General features: G+C 41.4%; 1 protein-coding gene and 1 non-coding gene across 7 annotated transcripts in view; one reads left to right on the plus strand and one right to left on the minus strand.

Annotated features, from left to right (window-relative positions):
• Positions 1-18404, plus strand: part of WASF3 (WASP family member 3) — a 135535-nt gene that overhangs the window by 24931 nt on the left and 92200 nt on the right. The window lies entirely within an intron of this gene.
• LOC113601183 (U6 spliceosomal RNA) lies at positions 7996-8102 on the minus strand. Its single transcript, XR_003422339.1, has one exon. It is a non-coding gene; the product is annotated as a U6 spliceosomal RNA (small nuclear RNA).

The following is an 18404-nucleotide window of genomic DNA, read 5'->3' on the forward strand; positions in this document are numbered from 1 at the left end:
CTCCGTGAATGGAGTTACTCTCTCAATGGGCTTTGTGTAAAACTGGCCAAGCATTAGATTCATATTCTTTCATAGGTCCAATTAGCATTCAAATATTATTTCTGAAGTGTTGGATTTAATATATTTTAGAGCTTCTTGACCCTCGCCCCCCAACTTTCTCCCTCCCCCCCCCAATTTTCTAATTACAGCCTCAAATTATTTCTAGTAATTTTTAGAATTTCTTTTCTTGATGATGGCATTTGTTTTTACAGCAGTGATGGTTAATGAAACCCTTCCTTCTCTGGAGGAATGGAATATGATTTCCTAAATTGAGTAGAATTTGATTTATCCTAGTCTTCTGATTGAAGTGCTAAAATAAATCAGAAGATTCAGCAAATTTAATTTGAAGTTCCCTGAATTTTTGAAGTGGTAGGCATACGAATGATTAACTAGAGAAAGCAAATTTTTGGAAAGTTGAATGAATAGAAGCCCAGAGTGCTCTGAGTTGACCAGAGCATTTTGATCGGTTTCCCTTCCCTTTCCCCCAGATGCAGAAATGATAAATGCTACATCTTAAGGTTGTATTTTACTGCTTTCTTTCTGGTTCTAGAGTACCACCGAAGTTAATCTAGCATAGTTTTGTAACTTTTTTTAGGCACCGTTATTTTCTTGCTGCTGTATGTAAGTTTCTTCGGTTAGCTTCAGTTTTCTTAATTTGCTGTTTTTCCTTCCCAGTGAGGTTTCCTACATGTATGTGTATATTTAATAGCTTTATCATCCAGAGTTTCACTTTGGCTGGTAATTGTTCCTTTGGGAAGGAAAGTAAGGGGGAAACTTCATAAGTTCATACTGTGGTAGAAGGAAGCAGTAGGACACGAGTTAGCTGTAAATGTCAGAGAAGGACGGGGAGTAGTCACGAGTGACAAGTTAGCGTGGAGAAATCAGTCGGCACCCTTCCGCTCTCGTTCCAAACAGACTCCTTCCCTTTGCAGCTGCTTGGTGTTCTAATGAGAAGTTACTGTTAACCTAAAAGAATTAAAACAGCCAATTATTCTACCAGCGAAATGGGTTTCTCCGGGGATAGTGGAGAGCTGCAGTCTGAGACGTGCAGTCTGTGGCAGGCCAGTCCCCCAGACGGAGGAGAGGAATGTTAATTTATTGAGAAGGAGGAGGAAGTTGGGAGGGGTTGTTGGGAACAGAAAGCCCCTCGGAGAGAAGCAAGAGTTCAGGGTGACAACGGTTTCTCTTTGGCCGACTTGCAGGGGTAGCACATTCCTCGTAGGAGATGCGGTGTCCCATCTTTTCCCGTTGGGACCTGTAATTGACACTGCTTCCTGTAATTGATGGTGAGTGGGCCAGGCTCCCCTTTCTGGCCTCCCTGGTCCTTTTTAGTGAGGTTTTCCTTCGCTCATTTTCACATTACAGAACCACTGTTCTTGTGGGTAAGGGGTCCCAAGTTGTCATGTTTTCAGTGGAAGATAATCAGAGTTTCTTGGCTTTTTGTTTTTAATTATCTTGTACTAGAGATTCTTTGACAATCGTTTGCTACAAACTGGGCTTTGGTTTCGGAAGAACACAGGGGGGCTGTTTGGGATATTGAGGAGGAAGGGATATGTACTGGTACTTTGGGATAGGATGTTAGCAGGTGTGGATTGAAATATGTTTGCTTTCGGGACTTCGAATCAGGAGTAAAGGCAGTTCCGTGAGTGTTTGGCAGGTTTGTGGCTGTAGTCATTGAGTTCTTTAGTATCTCAGAGTTCCCTTTGCAAGTCCTTCGACCAAATTTGTTTCACCTGTAGCGGATGTACAGGGTTTAGGGGCTGCCTTCCACACTTGTTTCATTTCTAGCTCACGTGATGCTTCTAGTCTTTTTTTTTTTTTTTTTAACTGACTTCCATCATCTGTTGTCTTTTTGAACAGGGGGATGTACATAAACGCAATCATGTATAGATGGTTCCTGACTAGACCTACCCCTTTGTAGGTTTCAGGCTCGGGACTGATGACTGATGGCCTCTGAGACCGGCTGAGACAGAATTGTAAGCCAGTGGAGCAGGGGCTCTGGGGCAGACTCATTGGGTTCAAATCTTGGCTTTGCCATTTCTTAGCAGCGTGGTTTCTGGGGCACTTGCCAACTTCGGGGAGCCTTGCTCCTCTCATTTATAAAACAGTAACTACCCCATAGAGTTGTAAGGAGTAAAGGAGAGCATGTAAATAATAAATAAAGGGTTGAGAGTGATGTACCAAGAATAGAAACCTGCCCGGCAGCCGGCAGAATAGAGGACAACAGAAGGAGTAAGAACATTCTTGAGAAAGTTTCAGACCTGCGTGTGCAGTGTTGACCACACTTTTGAAGAGAGGGACACAACCACCTAGGTGTCCTTTTTAGCTATTAGAAGTAATAGGGGAGAATTATGAGGGGATAATTTGTCAGCCAGAAAGGTGATGACAGGCCTCTTTGTGGATGTTTAGAACTGGGCAGGAGGAAATTAACGCCGAGTTAGTGATTTGGGGTCTTGGTGCGAAGAGAGTGACAACTGCGGTGTTGTGGTTTGGGCGGAGTTAGTGTGGATAACTTGTCACCAGTTCTCGTAAGACTGCATGCTTGTCTAGTGATTTATGGTGTTAAGGGTCTTTACGATCCGGTGGAATTTGATGAGTACACTCAGAAGGTAGCTTATTGTTCAGATGATTCTCGTTTGCATGGGGGCAAGTTCCAGAGGCACTGGGGAGCAAGCAAGGACGAGAAAAAGTCCAGTGATTTTCCTTCGATGGGCGAGAGAGAAAGATTCACATGGTCCGTGAGTGAATGCACCAGGCCTGTAGAGAATTCCTGATATGAGCGCGGGGCTCTTTCTCCTATAGATCAGGGTGGTGGCTGTCTGTGCCCAAAATGGGAGCGCTGAAATATACAGAATAGTTCACAGGGGAGGTGAGGTGGAAGCTGGACCCCAGGGGTCCTTCAACCCGAGCGGGAACTGTTTTCTGCTGGATGTATCTTCGTAGAAAATTCCTTACCCTATTAAAAAAAAATGTTTACTTTTTAAATTACTAATTTGATTATAGTCTTTGTTTTTGTTGTTTCTTTAGACGGTTTCTCAGAAGAGTGTCCCCCTGAACACATGGTACCGTGGGGTTGGGGCTGTGTTTTTTTCATTTGTTAATTCATTTAAAAAAAAAAATTTTTTTTTTAGTGTTTGTTTATTTCTGACAGAGAGAGCGACAGAGCATGAGTGCGGGAGGGGCAGAGAGGGAGGGCGACACAGAATCCGAAGCTCCAGGCTCCGAGCTGTGAGCACAGAGCCCCACGCAGGGCTCGAACTCATGGATGGTGAGATCATGACCTGAGCCGAAGTCAGACGCTCAACCGACTGAGCCACCCAGGCGCCCCTAATTAATTCATTAAAAAAAAAAGTTTCTTAATAATTTTTGAATGAGCCCGATGTTTTTATTTTTCTTTATTTTGCTTGTTTTACTTCAGGTTTTTAAGTTCCACATATGAATGAGAACATATCGTATTTGTCTTTTCTGACTGACTTATTTTGCTTCTGCTCTCTAGCTCCATCCATGTTGTTGCCCATGGCAAAATTTCCTTCTTTTCGCGGTTGAGTAATATTGCAGCGCGCGCACACACACACACCCACTTCGTCTTCATTCAGCTATCGATGGACACTTGGGATGCTTCCATAATTTGGCTACTACAAATAATGCTGCAATAAACATAGGGGTGCATGTATCTCTTTGAATTAGTGTTTTTGTAATTTTTTGGTAAATACCCAGTAGTGCAATTGCTGGGTCCTAGCGTAGTTCTATTTTTATTTTTTTGAGGAACCTCCATAGTGTTTTCCACAATGGCTGTTTGTGTTCCCACCAACGGGGCCCGAGGGTTCCTTTTTTCCTACATCCTCACCAACACCTTTTGTTTCTTGTGTTGTTGATTTTAGGCAGTCTGGCAGGTGTGAGGTGATACCTCTTTGTAGTTTTGATTTGCATTTCCTTGAAGATGAGTGATGAGCATCTTGTCGTGTGTCTGTTGGCCATCTGGATGTCTTCTTTGCGGAAGTGTCCGTACCTTCTGCCCATTTTTTTTTTAATTGTTTTTTTAACGTTTATTTATTTTTGAGACAGAGAGAGACAGAGCATGAATGGGGGAGGGTCAGAGAGAGAGGGAGACACAGAATCTGAAACAGGCTCCAGGCTCCGAGCTGTCAGCACAGACCCCGACACGGGGCTCGAACTCACGGACCGCGAAATCATGACCTGAGCTGAAGTCGGCTGCTTAACCAACTGAGCCACCCAGGCGCCCCCTCTTCTGCCCACTTTTTAATTGCATTATTTGGGGATTTTTGGGTGTTGAGTTGTATCAGTTCTTTATGTATTTTGTATGTTAACCCTTTGTTGGATATGTCATTGCAAATATCTTTCGCATTCTGTAGGTTGCCTTTTAGTTTTGTTGGTTGATTGCTGTGCAGAATCTTATTTTTTTTGATGTACTCCCAATAGTTTATTTTTGCTTTTATTTTCCTTGCCTCAGGATACATGTCTAGAAAAATGTTGCCATGGCTGATGTCAGAGAAATTATTGCCTGTGTTCTCTTCAAGGATTGTGATGGTTTCAGGTCTCACATTTAGGTCTTTAATCCATTTTGAGTTTATTTTTGTATATGGTGAAAGAAAGTGGTCCAGTTTCATTCTGTTTCATTTGGCTGTCCGGTTTTCCCAGCACCATTTGTTGAGGAGACTTTTCCCATTTGATATTCATTCCTCGTTTGTAGAAGATTAATTGACCATATAACTGTGGTTTTATTTCTGGATTTTCTATTTTATTCCATTGATCTGGGTGTCTCTTTTTATGCCAGCACCATACTGTTTTAATTATTACCACTTTGTAATATAACTTGAAATCTGGAATTGTGATAGCGCCATATGTTTTTCAAGATTTCTTCAGCTATTTAAGGTCTTTTGTGAATCCGTACGAGTTTTAGGATTGTGTGTTCTTGTTCTGTGAAAAGTACTGTTGGTATTTTGATAGGGATCCCATTAAACGTATAGATTGCTTTGGGTGGTATAGACATTTTAACAGCATTTGTTCCAATGGTTTGGACTAACTTTGCATTCCCCTTTTGTATTACATTTATACAGTATCCCCTTTCCTCTTTAAAGCCTTGACAGCCTTTTGAAGCTACTGTAGCTTTGTTGTGGTTTGCTTTTGTCATTAGGAGGGTGCGTAAAAACCAGGTCTGTCTCTCCAAAGAGCCAGATAGTAATAGGAGTCAGGGGTGTAGGTCGACACTCTCGTACCCTGGAAAGGTTGGGAGTGCAGGAGGGAAAAGGCTCACCGGAAATTTGGTATACTCAAAAAGGTCCTGAAAACTCAATTTCAGTAAAGTACATTTTGGGCTCAGTGCATTGAATCTGTGACCTCCTGTAAGATCCTGCATTTTTGCCTAACGTTTACTTAAGCCTCTAACTTTTAAGAGGTACCTGTCCTGCTCTCCTACCAGGTTCAAGCCCTCCCCAGAAGATACTCGCTTGGTTTTGCAGGATTATGAAGATCCAGCAAACGTAACAAAGGCACTTCCTTTTTTAGGTGCCTTTTTTCCTCTGGCCTCATAGCTTAGTCACTTATTTGCACGGGACCCCGAAGTTAGAATGCTGGTGTTTTTTTTCTGTTGCTTTCTCTTGAGGGCTAATGATTTCTGCTGGAATGCAAATGAAGCATCTCAAATTTTCCAGATCTTTACTATGAAAAATCCTGGACTGTGGCAAATGAGAATATTTTATTAATTCCTGGAAATACTTGCTAAGAATACTTCTCTAGAGTGCTTATTTGTAGAGTAAAAACTGTGACTTCAGTTTCCGTTACCATGCAGTGAACATAATTTTTGTGAAACAGTGGCTGTAAGGATCTAGAATTAACACTGTATGGCTTGTGTTCACCAAATCTGTATTTGATACATTCAGTGCAGTATTGTGAGTTCTGGCTGTTTAACCAGAGGAATTATTCATTACAGAAGTTGATTTTTTTTTTTAATTTTTTTTTTTAACGTTTATTCATTTTTGAGGCAGAGAGAGACAGAGCATGAACGGGGGAGGGTCAGAGAGAGGGAGACACAGAATCTGAAACAGGCTCCAGGCTCTGAGCTCGAACTCACAGACCACGAGATCATGACCTGAGCCGAAGTCGGCCGCTTAACCGACTGAGCCACCCAGGCGCCCCTACAGAAGTTGATTACGGACAGCTTATCGGAGTTGACTTACAGTTTCATTCATTGTTTTTCATAATTAACCAGGTGAAAGGATGACAAATAAGTCAGTCATTTTCTTTTTAATTAAAATAAGGAACTTACAAACGATTCTTCGGTTTTATGTTTCGTTATGTAGAGAAGTTCGCAGGCAGCCAGGACATGGGGTAATTATTCAGGAATTGCATTTGCTAGTATTTGTGTGTTGAAGGTACAGAGGGGAATGAGAGGTTTTACAATGTCTTTGCCAAGTCAGAATTGCCTTGTAAAGGACCTTACAGAAATTCCTAACTGTTTCTGAGCCTTTTAAGCGAAGAAACGGAAAGTTAGTACTCCTTCGATAGTTGTGGTAGGGTGGCTCTTGCTAGCTGGCCGAAGGAGTGGAGGGATGCCACTATCTCCTACTCCAGGAGAAGAGAGGAGTGTTGGTGACAAAGCCCTTCCTCCCAATTGGAGCTTCCTTGTTCAAGTACATAGTATAATTCTCCCAGGCAATAGTGCGGGAAGCAAAAAAGGGAAGAGGAACTTAAAAAAAAAGGACTGAAGTGAGTTAGCACATGATTTGTAGTAAGTAGTGTCTCTAGGTCAGCAAGGAACACTGAATGAATGGGTCAGAAACTGGGAGATCCGGATACCAGAAATGGATAAAGGGGAGAAAGCGCATGGAAATAAACACAACATGGTTTTGGGATCAAGGTGATACCGGACTAATGATGATCTGAATTTACATAGCAGCTGTTCTGCTACCCTGCAGGAAGATCCCTCACCCAGCTGACAGGCTCTGACTGTAGTGCCTTTGGGTTTTGAGCCGAGTCACTTGGGTATACCCATAAACTAGTTTAAAAAACGACATGGTTGATTACGGTTTGCTTCTAGTAATAAGTAAGAGAGGGGTACTTTTGCTTTGTCGGGCAGTCACCCGGGGAGATTTGAGATGGAAACATAATGTATGTTACTGCCCTTGGTGAGCAGATATCCTTTCTTCATGGTCTGACTAGTAAGCTGGTTCCTGGAAGGCAGAAGACTGGTTCTTTTTCATCTCAGAGTTTGACATACCACCTTACATACAGTAGGAGCTCAGTTCATCTCTGTTGATGCTATACATTTGGTAAGCATTCACTGTTGAACCTGCATGTTGCCCGTCTGGCCACATACCCCAGAGCAAGCTTATTCTGGGTAAACTATTAACCTCGTATTGCTTTACTGTGTGTGCGTTTTGTTGGAATTAAGCTGTGACCCGAAGATGCCTTACGAAAGACATTGCCTTACTGTAGGTCGGATAGTTTCTAACACGAGTGGAGGATAGTAGCTGTGGGTGGTGCTGTAGAAATCTCAGGTCAGGGGCCTAGGCAAGTTTGAGATTCTCACCGTGCATTCTGTTGGATTTGATTTTTTTTTTTTTTTGTATTGTTTTAAAACCCCTAGCAACTTGGGATCGTAGGAAAGACAGAAAGAGTGCTGTACTTGGCATGGCATAGAACCTGGGTTTTGTGCTGGTTGGACTTGTGCTTGGACTTCATGCCTAATCTTGACCTTGTCCATGAAGTCTTCTGTAAGGAAGCCATGTTTTATGTTTCTTTCTTTCTTTCTTTCTTTCTTTCTTTCTTTCTTTCTTTCTTTCTTTCTTTCTTTCTTTTAATATATGAAATTTATTGTCAAATTGGTTTCCGTACAACACCCAGTGCTCATCCCCAAAGATGCCCTCTTCAATACCCATCACCCACCCTCCCCTCCCTCCCACCCCCCATCAACCCTCAGTTTGTTTTCAGTTTTTAAAAAATACGGAATGCTTCACGAATTGGTGTGTCATCCTTGCACAGGGGCCATGCTAATCTTCTCTGTACCGTTCCAGTTTTAGTATATGTGCTGCCAAAGTGAGCACCATGTTTTGTGTTTCAAGTAGTTTCATGTTTGGCTTCTGTTGTTTTTCAACCATTCTTTGAAAGACCTTCTCCACTACCAGATTGTTAGAAAAAGATCCTTTCGTGTTTCTTCTAGTCCTTTAGTGGCTTCATGCTGTATATTTTTGCTGCATTTAGAGCTTTGTGTAGTATATGGGCAAGGTAAGGACTCAGTTTGGGATCCCCACCCCCCCCCCTTACTGCATACTCATTTAATTAATAGTCTTTACCCCAGTGATTTGAAACGCCACCTCCATTTTATACTGAGTTCCTTGGTATATTCATTAGTTCCTGCACTTTCTAATCTGTTCAGTTATTAGGTTTATTTCCTCAGATGTCAGCACCACACTGTTTTCACTATTGTAGCTTTATAATGTTTCAGTATTCTGTAGGGATGGCCCCTACTCTTTAGTCTTTTTCAGAAGTGCCTTGTCTATCTTTGCTTGATTTTCTACAAGAACTTTAAAATCGCCTTGTCTAGCCCCTAAGGGAATCGCTGGGGGTGCTGGAAAGCAAACCTTCCTCTGTGATGAATGATCCTGGATTCTGAGAGCCCCATCTGCATTGTAAATCTGGAGACTTGGTTTCAGACTTCGTTCTGACGTTCACTGGTGCTGCAGTGAAAAATTAGATTTGTGTTTTACAGCTTTGCAGATGTGTACAGGTGCTTTTAAAGAATTACTGTGGGGGCGCCTGGGTGGCTCAGTCAGTTAACCGTCCGACTTTGGCTCAGGTCACGATCTCGCGGTCCGTGAGTTTCAGCCCCGCGTCGGGCTCTGTGCTGACGGCTCAGAGCCTGGAGCCTGTTTCAGATTCTGTGTCTCCCTCTCTCTCTGCCCCTCCCCCATTCATGCTCTGTCTCTCTCTGTCTCAAAAATAAATAAACGTTAAAAAAAAAAAAGAATTACTGTGTACTTGCTGTTTTTGTCCCTTTACTTTTTCAATCAGTAGATATAACCATTAGAAAACTCTTCAGTTTTTTAGCGTTGCAGAAGGGCCCTCATACTTGCAAACGTTGGGGACAACTGGTTGAGAGTTCTCTAAGCTCTTCTCTGTTCTAAAATTCAGTTCTAAATAATAAAAGGTGGTATATCATCAATCCAATCAAGGATTGAATTTAAATCTTTGTAGCCACTGAAAGGGCTACTCTACCAAGAGAAGCTGCAGAAACGTTTCTTGGCAAGATCATTTGTCTGTGTCTGTCTTTTCCTCTGTAAGCAGTTGGTGTTTTGAAAGGAAGCATATTGTCTAGATTTTCAAAGTTCTCTAAAAACAGGATGGGGGAGTGCGTTATTTTCGAAGCTTGTAACACGATTGCATTTTAAGCGGAATTAAGTGCTTTGAAAGCTTGAATTTGTGTTGTCATAGTTGAGTATTGATTGAAATAACTACGCACATGTCTTCTTCCCTTTCTGTGTGATCACTGTTAGGTCTAGGGAGAGCCTCTGGACAGAATGGTTGGTTTATAGGAGAAGACAATCAAGGCTGTGATTATTCTCAGAAGTACAGTTTTACATTTTGAAGGGCAAGTCACATCTATAGTTTGTATGATTCTGTAACAGATGGGGAAATCATGGAACAAATGATGAGAGAAAATTGGCCTTTATCTGTTGGCAAATGGCAGTCAATGAAGAGCTGACAATTTTTTTGGCTCCTTTTGGAAAACTACTTTCAGGATTCATCGGTTGAAAATTGCTACAGGACTTGGGGCGCCTGGGTGGCTGAGTCGGTTCAGTGACTGACTCTTGATTTCAGCTCAGGTCATGATCTTGCTGGTTCATGAGATCAAGCCCTGAGTCAGGTTCTGCACTGACAGTGTGGAGCCTGCTTAGGAGTCTCTCCCTCTCTGTTTGCCCCTCCCCCACTTGCTCCCTCTCTGTGTCTCTGTCTCTCTCTCTCAAATAAATAAACATTTAAAACTAATAATAAAATTGCTACAGGACTTAAAACTCTAAAAACATTTACCAGAAAGTGTAGAATTGTATACTGCATAATATTCTGAAGTTAAGGTTGAGGTTTGGGATATGTTGAGTCTAATTAAACCAGGCTCAGTCTATTTAAGGGTCTAATGTTCTTAAGGAGGAATAAACATAATTGGATAAGCTGATCTAAATTACCATTATTAAAATTAGAAAGGTTGGAGAGGGGAGTTTAAGAAAACAAAAATATAAGCAGAAAATAATCCTGAGAATGAAAGTCAGTGTATTGAATCTTCAGATGTTGTTTGTGTGCTGAAAAGGAATAGAATGTCCCAGGAATGTGAGACTTCTTCAGATAAAGCTCTTGAGTTTACATTTCCTTTTTTCAAGAGTACATGTGACTAGAATAAATCAGAATCCGAGCCCCAATTCCACATTCCTGGGAGGGAAACTGGCCCCTTTTGGGTAGCGCCTGTCTCTGTCCAGTCAGCCGTGGCCACAAGGTGGGGGTGGGGGTCACAAAGCCCAGGGTTTCAAAGGGTCATTAACCCCTCACGTTTCTACTAAAGTCAAACGGCACCTTAAAATGGACTTGTGTTTCAGTTGTCATCACAGATTATGTTTTGGGAAATTGGTATTTTTTTCCTTGGAGTTCAGTTCGATCTTGCGGACTCTTTGCAGTCTTAAAAAGCTTTAATTTACAGTCTATTAGAGGGCCCGTGTAGCCCCGTCCTGGCGAACACTGGGGTTTTTCATATGTTTTAATCTCTACTAATCTAGTAAGTGAAAATGAGGTAACACATCATGGCTTCAGTGTGCATTTCTTCAGTATTATGGAAGGTTGGGCATTTTTGCGGATCTGCTTTTTCCACTAGCCATCAGGGGGATGGTAACTTAGTTCCTTTCTGTTCTTCTTCAACCAGATTGGTGGGCTACAGGGAGTCCTTTGTAGCGTGCCACTTTGGAGGAAGTTCCAGCTTGTTCTATCAGCCATCGAATTAGCACTAAAAATGGCTCATCTCAGGACTGGCTCAGGTGGAGTGAAGTGCCGGCAGAGCATTAAAGGGAAGTGGTCACAGGGCAGGTGTCATGGTGGGAACCGTCGTGATTGGTAGACAGCAAACCGTCACTGCAAATCGAGCTCAGCGTGGACGGAGGACTGTATGGTTTAGAAAGTTACATTATGTAGGCAAGCGGCAAAGTCCTCTGAAGGCTTAGAGATCTGGGCCTGGCGTGGCGTTGTCAGTAGGTGCGTTTGTATGAGGGGTCTTGCTGTTTAACATCAGGTGAATGTTCTGAATGAAATCGTGCCATGACGCAGCCTTTGGAAAGATTTTTGCACGTATCTCGTGTTTAAACCTTTCCTTTTGTTATTTCTTCAAAGCTCAACAGAGCTGGGCGGGCCGATAACGTGTAATTCTCTTGAAATTAAATTAAAAACAGTCACATTACGGTAGGTTGGTTGGGGTGTAGGGCGTTTTCCACCTCTGAGAATGTTAGAGCTCGTGCTTTGGATTGTCTTGAACATATACTCCATTTGGCTGGATGTTTCTTTAGATTTTAATATTCATGAGCACTGTCATCATGCTTCTTAGCATTGAATTAAAGCCAAGGTAGGGCTGTCGAAGGCATTTTCGCCTTTCTTTTGCGTTACTTCCTTGACTGGGCTCTCTCCGTTTCTGGGTTTCTGCCAGTGCAGATGAAGGTTTACTTCATTAGCTCTCAGTGTACAACAGTGAATGGAAAACATAAACATGCGTCTGTTCTTGCCTGTCGAACTTTCCCCTTCCCCTTTGCAACCAACTCCTTTGGGGAAGCTGAAACTGAAGACCCGTGTCTGAATAGCATTTTAACAGTATTTCTCATTAATATGCTTTGTCAGTCCTCAATTTGCAAGAAAGGCACTGTCAGGATGTTCTTGGTTTGAAGCCTGGATGCTTTGATTTCCGTCCTGTTAATTTCTTATCCGTGACCCTCTGCTGGGAAATGCCCTCCCCCCCCTTCCCGTTTGATCACATTCAGGAGAAAAAGTAAAACTTCTGATATCTTTTTAAAATTGTTCATGTATTAATAAGATTGCCACCTCTTCCTCTCTGTGTGAAGATGTAATATAGTATATACTTTTGCTTCAGTAGTCTTTCCGAATTTTGACCTTTTTTATTTGAGAAAAAAACCTAAAGGAAGGCATAAGGTGGAAAGTTGTTGATTATTCTCTTTAAATGTGTTTCCTCTTACAGATGTCATCTTTAAGTGTAGGTTTTAAACCAGAAATATCCCCTACAACTTGACTCACAGAAAGTAATCTGGAAGAGATTTACGTGCACATCAGATCTACATGAGATCACTGGGTGAGGTCACCAAGGGAAAGGTCCAAATAAACACATCTAAAATCTGGTAATCTCGTAATTCTCTGGCATTTTGGAAGATGATAGGTACTATAGAGAAAAAGAAGCCATTAAAGATGTTGCAATTTTGTGTGGGGTGGGGTCAGAGAAGATAGTATTTGAATAGAGATTTGAAGGAGGCTCGAGGGGTGTGGGGTGGGCGGGGAGGGACATTCCAGGAGAGGTCATAGCAAATGCAAAGGTCTTCCTCTTTGGAATGGCTGCTCCCTGGTGTGTAGAGGGAATTGGCCTAGGAAGGCAGCCAGGCCTGAAGTAGAATGAGAGAAGGGGGTGGGGGTGTGAGGGAGAGGGGATGAGAGAGATAGAGAGAGAGAGAGAGAGAGAGAGATGAGGACAGAGTGGTAAAGGGAGGGAAGGAGGCAGGTCAGGTAGCTATCTTCTAGGTCATTGTAAAGGTTTTGGCTTTGACCTGAGTGAGGTGAACAACGATTAGAGGTTTTGAATAGAGGAGAGACATGATCCAACTTCCCCTTTGATAGAATTGCTCTGGTTTCCATTCAGAAGAGAACAGGAGCAAAGGATAGAGGCAGGTGACCAGGGGGAGTCCTCAGGTGGGAGCTGCCTGATGGTGGCCCTGGGTTGGGATGGAAGCAGTCGAGGTGGGAGGAGTGTTCTGATTTTGATATGTTTAATTTTTTTTTAAATGTTTGTTTATTATTGAGAGACAGAGAGAGACCGAGCATGAGCATGGGAGGGGCAGAGAGAAGGGGAGACACAGAATCCAAAGCAGGCTCCAGGCTCTGAGCTGTCAGCACAGAGCCTGATGTGGGGCTCGAACTCGCAAACCACGAGATCAAGACCTGAGCCAAAGTCGGACGCTTAACTGACTGAACCACCCAGGCACCCCTGATTTTGATACATTTAAAAGGCAGAATCACCCGTGGTATTTGCCGATGGATCCGATGTGAGCTATGTGAGGGAGAGGGGGGAGAGAAGTTAAGGATGCCTAGCGTTTTTTTGTTTTGTTTTTTAATATTTATTTTGAGAGAGAGAGAGAGAGAGTATGCGAGTAGGGGAAGGGCAGAGGGAGAGAAAGAGTCCCAAGCAGGCTCCGTGTTGTCAGCTCAGAGCCTTCTTATTTTAGATACAGAGAAATTATTTTCCCAAGGTGTTTCTTAATAGGTTGCACAACTTGTGTCCGTATTTTCAGTGCTTCCCTTCAGTTTAGTCTTTTCACAAATTGAACAGTCTGATACTTGCATAATGGGGAGTGGTTCGTAAATTTCGATGGCGTTTAGGGTCCTGTTTCTAGGGCCTGTGCGATTTTGCTGGAGTCCCTGCCATGCTGCTATGCGGTGTTGATTCAGTGAGTGAATGAACTGAGGCGAATGTGTGTGTGTGTCTGTGGGGGCGGAGGGTTGTACTACAATGAAGACAGGAAATGTGAAAAATACCATCTTAGCTGGTAGATGGAAGGATCACTTGTCTTGTGAGATTTTCTGCCTTCAGCGTTGCAGAGTTCATCTTGGCTCAAAGCAGCTTAGTAGAAGCACAGGCTTCCATAAGTATGTTGCTTTCCTGTCCTTCCTGAGTTTCTGGGTTCGGGAGTGGGAAGGTACCAGGTTTTGTAAAAGTTCTGCCTCCTGGTGATGCTAAAGGAGAAACCATGGAGGGCCCACGCACTTCCTGTTTATAATTACACTTTGATTTTCCTAGACCATTTACTAAGCCGCCTGAAGTTTGCTTTGTTTTAAACTTTTATTTTACATTATTTTTACTATTAATCTTGAGGCTTATTTCTTTTAAAACGATTCCAGGTTTTTTTTACATAATTTTATACACACACACACACACACACACACACACACACACATTGTCTTATTATGTCACCTGTTAATGTTTGTCTTACTAGCATTTATTTCATTCCTGATTGTCTTGCACATTGATTTATCTACCCTTCCTGGCTCACTTTCCAGTAGAAGCCGAGCTTCACAAAAACAAGAAATTGTCTTTTACTGCATTTTATCCCCAGTACCTAAGTGATAGTAGATAATAGGTATTCAGTAAATAGTCTTGCGTAAATAAATACTGCAGACCCTATTTTGTATGCTGTAAAATATTCAGTGTCATAAGAAGTTTATCCCATAATTAAAAAGTCTTCTGAAATACTACCTAGGCAGTTGCATAATTACTTATTTTATAGATCTAATTTAATTTGCTTTGAGTTAATTATTTTGCTTGGTTATTTAGTTTCGGTTTTATTATTGGAAATAACATTGAAAGGAGGACATCTTTATATATAGATCCTTGACCACATTTGTATTTATTCCTTTCACGTATCGTAAAGAATTATTAGTTGAGATCATTTAGGTCTGAACATGTACTGACAATAGAAGTATAATAGTTTACACCTCCATTGACATTTTACAAGGGCCCCTTTCTTCTAGAATTTGATCTCCAATACTGTTTTCTTCTCGTTTTATACTCCTTCCCTTTGGCAAGCCCATCTCTTACTGCTTTTACAGCCAGTGCTGGTGATTTGTGGCCTCTTAACCTCAGGCTGTAACTCTGTATGTGCTAGATCCTGGAGATCCTCTGTACCTCAAGTTCACATTCCCCAACGGCATAATGATTATCTTTCCATCAGAATCTGCTCCCCGCTGCTCTGTTCCCTTGCGAGGTAAATGAAAGTAACATCTTTTCAGGCGCCCAAGATGGAAATGTGGGCATGATTCTCAATTCTTCTCTTTCCTCTTTATCCTTAACTAGTTGGTACAAACCCCTTTATTTCCATGCTTTTTCCTCCTCCTCTGGTTTAAGCTTATTACCACCTCTTCCTTGGACTATTAGATTATTGCTCTGACTTCCTCTATCACTTTGCTCTAATGGATCATCCTTACTGCCAAAGCTGTCTTCCTAAAAGGCCCATCTTCTATTGCTGTCCTAATTAAATTCCTTCAAACTCTCCTAGTTCCTTACAGAGTGAAGTTTGAGCAGAGACTTCAGCAGAGACTGTGCTCTGCTTGCCCTCCGCACAGTGCACCCTTCATCATTTCTTGTAATGAGGGATTTTCCTCCCCCTTATTCTCCAGGTGCGTTGCACCCTTGGTGTTCCACGTATGTGTCTTAACTCTTTTGTCCCTCAGTGGCTGGACTCTGTCTAGAATACTGTCCCTCACTTATTCACTTAACATTCATTTGTAAATTCAGCTCCAAGAAGACTTTCTTACTGACTCTTTTCTAGTGATAGCTTCCTTTTCTGTACAGCTGCGGGTGGTGTTTCAGCACTTCTGTGACAGAATATTCAATGTCATTTATAGGTTTGTATGCTAGGCTGTGTGATTGAGTCTTATTTGTCCTTGATTGCATGGCACTTACCGTAAGAGACTATTGTAGAAAAAATATTTAACAAGTATTAATTGAATTAATGAATATATCAATGGAAACATCCTTGAAATTGATATCTTTTTAGTGTTCTTCCTTTCTGCTTCTGTCTGGGAAGTATCATTTCCATTTAGTCTGAAGAACTTTAGCATCTTTTGTAGTATGGATCTGTTCAGCTTTGGTTTATTGGAAAATGTCTTTGTTTTGCTTTCTTTTTATTTTTAAATAATTATAGTCTCACAGGAGATTTCAAGAAATCACAGTCCCATGTGCCCTTTGCCCAGTTTTCCCAAATGGGGACATCTGGTATACCTGTTACTGTAGTAGCAAAACCGAAAAATTGATCTTAGTATATTTCTATTAACTATTAAGATTAAGATCAATTAAGATTAAGATCTTATTCACTGTTCAGTGTATTTTCAGTTACACTGTGTGCGTGTGTGTGTAGTTCTGTACAATTGTATTACGTGTAGATTTGTGTAAGCACTGCCACAGTCAAGATATGGTACTGTTTTCATCACCGTATAAGGTCTCCCTTGTGCTTTTTAAAAATAATCTCATCCACTCTACCCCCTACACCCTGTTCTCCATGTCTGCAGTTGTGTTATTTTGAGAATGTTACCTACATTGAATTGTACTGTACTTAGTAAAAAATGGGCAGAGGACCTGAATAGACACTTTTCCAAAGAAGATAGGCAGATGGTCAACAGACACATGAAAAAATGCTCAACATCAGTAATCATTAGGGAACTGCAAATCAGAACCACAGTGAGATATCATCTCATACCTGTCAGAATGCTGCTTTCAGAAAGACAAGACATAACTAGTGTTAGTGGGGATGTGGGGAAAAGGGAATCCTCACGCACTGTTGTTGGGAATGCAAACTGGTGCAGCCACTGTGGAAAACCGTATGGAAGCTCCTCAAAGAATTTAAAAATGGAACTACCATATGATGCGGCAGTTTCGGTTCTGGGTATTTATCCAAAGAAAAAGAAAACACTAATTCAAAAAGGTGTCTACACCCCTGGGTTCACTGCAGCATCATTCATGATGGGAACAGCCTGTGTGTGTGTGTGTGTGTGTGTGTGTGTGTGTGTGTGTGTGTGTGTGTAAGGATTATCACTCAGCCCTAAAAAGAATGTGATCTTGCTGTTTGCAACAACATGGATGGACCTACAAGGTATTATGCTAAGTGAAATAAGACAGACAAAGACCCAGGACCTTGTGATTTCACTTGAATATTAAATCTAAAAAACAAAACAGACAAAAGAAAACAAATAGATTCATAAATATAAAGAACAAACTGGTGGTTGCCAGAAGGGAAGGGTGGGGGGAATTAAGAGATACAGACTTCCAGTTATAAAATAAGTAAGGCACAGAGATGAAAAGTACAGCGAAAAGAATATAGCCAATGATACTGTAATAACTCTGTATGCGACAGGGGTAGCTAGACTTACCCTGGTGATAATTTCATAATGTGTATAAATATCGGATCACTCTGGTGAACACCTAAAACTAATATAACGCTGTATGTCAGCTATACCTCGATAATAAGAAAGTTTCACCAAACCCAAGATAATAAACTAATTAAAACTATGTGGGTATGGCACTGTTTCTTTAGAAGACCTGATAAACAAATCTGTCTTCACCGGAAATCATGTTCCGCAGCGGTGATCAAAGAGTGGGAATAAGGTGAAGCAAATCATCATGTTCAGGGTGTCTGAGTAATATCGTTTTGCAAGATGAGCTCCATTTTAATTTACAGAAACACTCTTAGGTAAAGTCAAGTGAATTAAAAATTTTTAAAAGCGAATTAAAAATAAACCGCATGAGTGAACGGATTCCCAGTTCAAGAAGTCCTAACAACTGAAAACGAACTCATTTTTCTTCATTGACTATATAATCTGTAAGTATTTGGGGAAGTTAAAATAGTGTTAATATTTTTTGTTTTATTGCTGAATATCTGTAACAGTACTTAGGTCCACCTAATGAAAAGATGAGTCAGATACATAGAATGTGCTACTGCGAGCGTGTTTTTAAGGCATTCATTATACAGTGTATCTCATGTCTTACATCCTAATAAAATATTATAATGAAAACAATCCAGAATGCCCTTACAAATCATTCAGATCGTTGTCTGTATCAATATTTCTTCCTTTTTATTGCTGAGTAGTAAAGCATCGTATGGATTCACCAGAGTTTGTTCAGCCATCCACCCGAATAACATTTGACTGGTTTCTAGTATTATGAATAAAGCTGCTGTGTTCACATACAGGTTTCTGTATGGAAATAGGTTTTAACTTCTGTGGAATAAATGCCCAGGAGTGTGTATTGGCCCAGGGTCCAATGGCAAGTGCGTATTTAGTTTGGTAAGAACTTGCCAACTGTTTTCCAGAGTAGCTGTACTATTTTCATTTTACATCCGCACCAGCGGTGTATGGGTGATCTAATTTCTCTGGCTCCTCATCAGAATTTGGTATTATTACTGTTTTTTATTTTAACTGCTCCAGTGTGTGTGTAGTGATATCTCACTGTGGTTTTAGGTGGCATTTCCCAAACGGCTAATGATGTTGACCAGCGATGTTGGCCATTAATGTTAATAATTGATTGCCATCTGTCTCTCCTCTTTGATGAA

This window comes from Acinonyx jubatus, chromosome A1, assembly GCF_027475565.1.
Source record: "Acinonyx jubatus isolate Ajub_Pintada_27869175 chromosome A1, VMU_Ajub_asm_v1.0, whole genome shotgun sequence".
NCBI classification, from domain to species: Eukaryota; Metazoa; Chordata; class Mammalia; order Carnivora; family Felidae; genus Acinonyx; species Acinonyx jubatus.